The sequence below is a fragment of the Crocodylus porosus genome, unplaced genomic scaffold, assembly GCF_001723895.1.
Source record: "Crocodylus porosus isolate Cpor-Errol unplaced genomic scaffold, CroPor_comp1, whole genome shotgun sequence".
NCBI classification, from domain to species: domain Eukaryota; kingdom Metazoa; phylum Chordata; order Crocodylia; family Crocodylidae; genus Crocodylus; species Crocodylus porosus.
Genome location: NW_017728918.1, coordinates 77503437 through 77508994, shown reverse-complemented (window position 1 = coordinate 77508994; position 5558 = coordinate 77503437). Strand labels below are relative to the sequence as shown.

Here is a 5558-nt window from a genome sequence, read left to right as displayed (position 1 = left end):
GTCTGTGCCCACCCTTACAGGGTGCAGGTTCTTTCATTTTGTCTGGAGGGAGACTAGGGAGGACACCTCGGGGTTCCAGACAGCGAGAAAACCTCCCTTTTGGACAGCTCCTCCTTGGGAGACTCCAGATATCCAACCAAAGGATACGAGCAGAGTAATGTGGATGTGGACAGGTGCCATCAAGAGTCCTTTTTTCAGGTTACTGTGCTGATGAAAGGTCTTCATTTTAATCCTTCCTCTGAGGACCCACATCTCTACACAAGAGGCCACCTTTACCCTGACCTGGAGAGGCTTCCCGTTCCTAAACACATTGCTTGCATGAAAGTATGATGGAGGAATGAAAGGACAAGCATTTGTCACCCTGTGCCTATTTGTACATCACTACCCAAACAGGGTAGCTTCTACTAATGCATGTCCTATCAGGTGCTACAGCTCCAATTGCAAAAAAAGGGTGTGCTTTCACTGCAGGTAGCTAGCACCCATTCACCACCCTACTGCAGAAATCCTGTGGCCACAAGGCACTGTGATTTTACTGCATGGAAAATAGGACAAAGTCAAACGTGGGTGGGGTTCACAGTGATGATCTCATGTTTCCCTTTCAGCAAACACTGCAGATGCCTTGCCATCTCATAGGATTTTATGGTTAGATATGGATTGTGTGTTAATTATCTCTCTGTAAAAACACTGGTGTATCAGCAAAAGTAAAGTCTGAAACAACCAGGCCATGCTGACAGGTTTCAGTCACATGTGGTTTGGGACCTAAGCTGATCCACTACCAGTTCCTCACCTGAGGTTGTGAAATTATTCCTCCTCCTTGGTGGCAAAAGTAAGGGTTTAAATTTGGTTCCTTTACAGACATTTTGCCACCTTTGCTTTCGTAGGATTGGGGGAAACTCATAGTCACCCTATGTCAGAACAGTGGAAAAATCAAGGCCAAAAATATAGGTTATGGGATTTTTTGCTACTTTTGTCATAGATTCATAGATGTTAGAGGCTGGAAGGGACCTTACAAGATCATTGGGTTCCACTCCCTGCACTTGGTCAGGGAAGACTGCTTTATTTTGGTTTGTATAAAAGTATGCGTGTTGGAAGTGAAATTCATTTTGCTGAGCAGAGCAGCTCAGTGCTGTTATGCATTGATGGACAACTGCATGTTTGCATTTGCCCAGACAGCCCAACTGAGAGCACCTCTACACACCTCGGAAACCTGCTGCCTTGGTTTGAGTGATATTTTAAGTGCTCTGTCTCCTGTCTCTTCTCCCTGAACACTATTTGCTTTCAGTGGCTGCAGTTCCCATGCTGGGTGGGTCTGGAGCCTACCTATCCCTTGGAATAAAGTCAAAGCTTCACCAAACTACATAAGGTTGGGAGGCAGGCAATATGTCAAGTAGCTGATGGTGAGACCTTGCACTTTTACTTATATTTCCAGGCCAAAGGAACTTGTTGCCATTCGTTTCCAATAAAGGAGATAAGGAAATAAAAAAGAAATGCTGGTAGCACATGTGTAGAATGTGGGAGTTTGGTGGGACTTCATGAGCTGCCTTTGACCCCCCCACCCCCCGTTTGCAAGGAGGGAAGGACAGCATGGTACTAATGGAGGCCTTTAATGCTCACCTCCTTTTGAGGACTGGGAGATCCAAAGGGCAGATCAGAAGATGTGGGAGCTGGTTAACTGCATGCAAAGCCTTTCATCATCCCATATCACTGTACCTCATGTTTTTTATGACTATAGACAGCACCAACAAGGCTCTGAATGAGACTGGCACTCCAGAGTATTGTTTCACGTCAGTCCCAGGGCGGGACTGACACCTGTCCCCAGAGATCTGTGTGAAGTGAACCAAGAATTTTAATTCAGTTTCTCTAGAGGGGAATCATAGCCCTAGACACCAAACCAAACCATACTTCCTTCCTTGTTTAAATCTGAGGAGAAAGCATGAGATAAAAGGAAATTGCACATGGAAAAAATCCCATTTCTTTATAGAAGAAGTTAAGATTATGGCTGAGTTTTCGGAGGGACTGAGCAGCTGCAGCAGAAGCTAAAGGGTGATGTCCATTTCTGAAGTTCAAACCAGAAGCATGCAATTATCGAGGGAAACTGCATATGCCGTATGCCTGAACTCCCAGTAGCAATCACTATTTTAGAAGACAGAAGTTTGTGCATGGCATCCTGTAAGATGCCACACAGTCAGCCTTAATAACATGGCAAACTTTGGCGTAAGTTCACTGATACGGAATTGAGATATAACACACCTAAGATCACAGACCTTGCTGTTGCTAAGTTCAGAGAAAAGTGTTCATGCAGGTAGCCCTGTGCAGAGGGGTTGTCAGCTTCTCACTGTGTTTTGATGCAAGCAATGAGCCTAATTAAGCCAGATGCTGTATTCACATAAAAAATATAACAAATAAAAAATATAATCAAATGTGCACCGTCTGGTGCACTCCCCAGCATCAGTGTGCTGGGAGACAGGGAGGGAGGCCCTGTGCAGGTTGCTTTGCCCCAGGCCGCGGGCCGAAGAAGTGACAAAGAAAAACTCGGCTTGCAGTGGCAAAACTGGAAACCCCCTGGAAGTGGTACTTCTGGTTTTGCTTTTGCCGTGTCCCTCAGATGCTGGTTAGTAGAGTTTTCTGGTTAATAAAGTGCCTGTTAACACAGCTCTTGCTGTATTTTACTTGGTCCTGTATTTCCTCCAGTGTACGCAGGCACACACTGCACTTCATCACACCTATTCATTTAGCAAGTACATGCAACCATTCTTGTATCTTCAGGAAAAGCTCCCTCCTCCTCCACAAATTACAGGCATTGCAGGAAAAGCAAGAGTGAACCCTCTGTATTGAGAGTTTGACACATCAGAGGTCTCTGAAAAGGAACTCAAGAGGTCTTGGTTCAGTTCCCTGCACCAGTACATGTCTTCTAGACCTATCAGTTGCTCTCTCTTTGTCTCACTATCCTCATCTGCTAATTGAGAATAGTGGTCCTAGTCAGTCTTACAGGGATTGCGTATGAGTTAAATAACTAATGTTTAGGGGATACGGCAGTGACATGGGAGGGAAACAAGTACCTTTATATACAGATTTTCTACCATGTGAGACATTTGTGAGATTCCCACTGGGCCAAATTTTAAAGTCCTGAATCATCAACTTCTTGAATAGCTTTCATGGCAGCTATCCATCCCACACCCACCACTGGGGGCACTGGATGGAGAGGGGGGTGGGACCTCCATGTAGACAGGCCCAAGACTCATGTAAGCAGGGTGCATTTGGTGGGATGGATGGACAAGAAGGCTGCAACCCAGTCCTGTAACATCTGAGGGCTTCAGCAAGCCCTTTTGGATGACAAGATGAGAAAAAAAAGGAGGCCAAGCAACTAGGAAGTGAGAGGAAGCTTGTCCTGGTTCCTACCTGTTTTTATTTCTCACAAATTCAACCATGGACAGATTTAAATATTTAATCAGTGTTGGAAGGTACTGTGCATCCGAAGAAGATAGGAAACTCCAAGGTGATCTGAGGGACTAAGATATTCTACATCAAAACAAATTAAGCCTCCTCTGAGGATACTTATATCTGGAACCTTATGCAGCCCTGTGAAAACTTACATGATACACAGCCTCTCAATGGTCAGCAGCCACCTATGAGGCAGGGATTGGTCACCTAGTTGTCATAGTGATGCTTACATCACAAAGGCTGTTGGCTCACCTCTTTCTTGGGTCTTGGACCTGGCAGCTTGAGTGGCTCCAGACACTTCCATGATAGGAGCTGCTCAGCACATGAGAGAAAGAAAGTTCGTTTAAGCCAACTTTGAACAATGGAAGTAATCGACCTGAAACTACCCAGCAGAGGTAAGATTCCCATGATGTTCTCCATGCCTAATATCTAGTCTCACACCCATTCTTGGAAGCACAAGGAATAAGTGGATTAGCTAAAATCAGCTTTTCTAGAGCCAGATTTTCAGTTGTGCAAACCAGTGTTACTTGGTGACCTGGACTGTAGCTTGAGTGATTGATACCAAGTCAGGATCAAGACTCAGCCTCTGAACACTGACATGCTTCTGATCATTGGAGATTGTGTTAGATGTTCAGGGAAAGGCCTCCTTCCATTCCCCAAACTCTTTCTGACCCTGTCCCCCTTGCAGCCAGGTGGATGGTGTGAGGTGTTTCTGTATACATTACTGTGGCAGGGCATTGTGTGTGCCTGCCACTTTAAGGGCCTGGAGCTGGCAGCCCCCAGGTGCCTAATGTGGGCAGCCATTTTAGATTCAGGGCTGCCCATATAAACAAGGCAGTTCAAGGAGAAAAGGGCCATAAACTCAGGCCTGTTGGAGTTTCCCCTGGCTGGCCCATTCTGGGGCCAGGACTGGAATGGTTGAAGGGCCAGGGGCCCGCCGTGAGGGACGCCCAAGAGCTGAGGGCCTGGGGTCCCGACTAGCCTGGAGGTGGGCCAGGGCTAGAGGAGCCAAAGGTCTCGGTGGGGGGAACACACATGAAGGGGAACCAGTTTCAGGGAGCTATGTTGCTCGGTATTACGGCGGAAGAGTCTGCCTGAAGGGAGGAATCCAGGTGGGGTTCAATAGTAGGGTTCTGAGGCCCAGTGTGTGGGTGGGGCAGATAGTGAGAATATCGTGATGCCATCTGCGAGGCTTGGGCACCCAACATTTTAAAATGGCCATTAGAGCACTTTACCTAAAGCTTATTCAATGAACTTTAGTTAAAGCACCCTCACAGCCATTTCAAAATGCAGGGGGAGAGAGGGCTCATTACATATGACAGAGAGGTCAATGCTGGAGTGTTTTAATTAGGATGTGGAGAAGACTTGATTCCTCAGAGTGACTGTAGAACAATCCCTGGGTAGCTGATGTCCAACATCACAGTCTTGGATGATCAGGCATTGGTCCCAAAGGAAACCCATCATTCTCTTTCTTGGTGTGTTCTCAGGAGACAAAAGTAACCATTTACTCCAGCCTGAAGAAAGTCTTGCAGGGGGACACACAGGGCCTGGACAGGAGCCTTGTCAGGAGGATCATCCACTTGGCCTCCAAAGACATGAGGGAGGCCCAGGTGGGTTAGCTCTGCCCAGTTTCTCCACAAAAAACCTTAGTGTATGCCCAGTTTGTTTGGTCCAATGTAGTTTGAGCCTATGGTGTATCTCCTGCATGCGTCCTGGTTAGAGGCTGCAGCCTTGTTAAAACAGATCTCCTCCAGATGTTTCTGGAGAGCACAAACAGGATCCACCCCAGTGTTGAGCTCCTCTGAAACGTGGGGCAGCTTCTCTGCTAAGAAAGACCATAGTTCATAGGTGCTTTGCTGGGGATAGCACTGTCCTAGAAGTTTCCTGTTCCATGCTGAAGTTGTCCTACAGCCCAGGTGAATTCTACACTTGGCCAGCCAACCAGAGCTAAAATATTGTTCATGTAAGTGTTTCAGTCAGCATTTATGAGTGAGGGATCTCATACAAGGAACTATTAGGGGGACTTGGTGAATTCAGAATCCGGTATTACAGTGTGTAGTTGGTAGGTGGTGGGGGAGACAGTTTGCTTCGAGCCAAGGAGGAAATGACACTGGGCA

At 46.7% G+C, this 5558-nt stretch overlaps 1 long non-coding RNA gene across 1 annotated transcript in view; it reads left to right on the top strand.

Moving 5' to 3' along the window:
* The first annotated feature begins 4818 nt into the window (after positions 1–4818).
* Positions 4819–5558, top strand: part of LOC109311885 — a 4583-nt gene continuing 3843 nt past the window's right edge. Inside the window, exon 1 of the long non-coding RNA XR_002101649.1 lies at positions 4819–5051. This is a non-coding gene — a long non-coding RNA (uncharacterized LOC109311885). The remainder of the gene's footprint in view (positions 5052–5558) is intronic.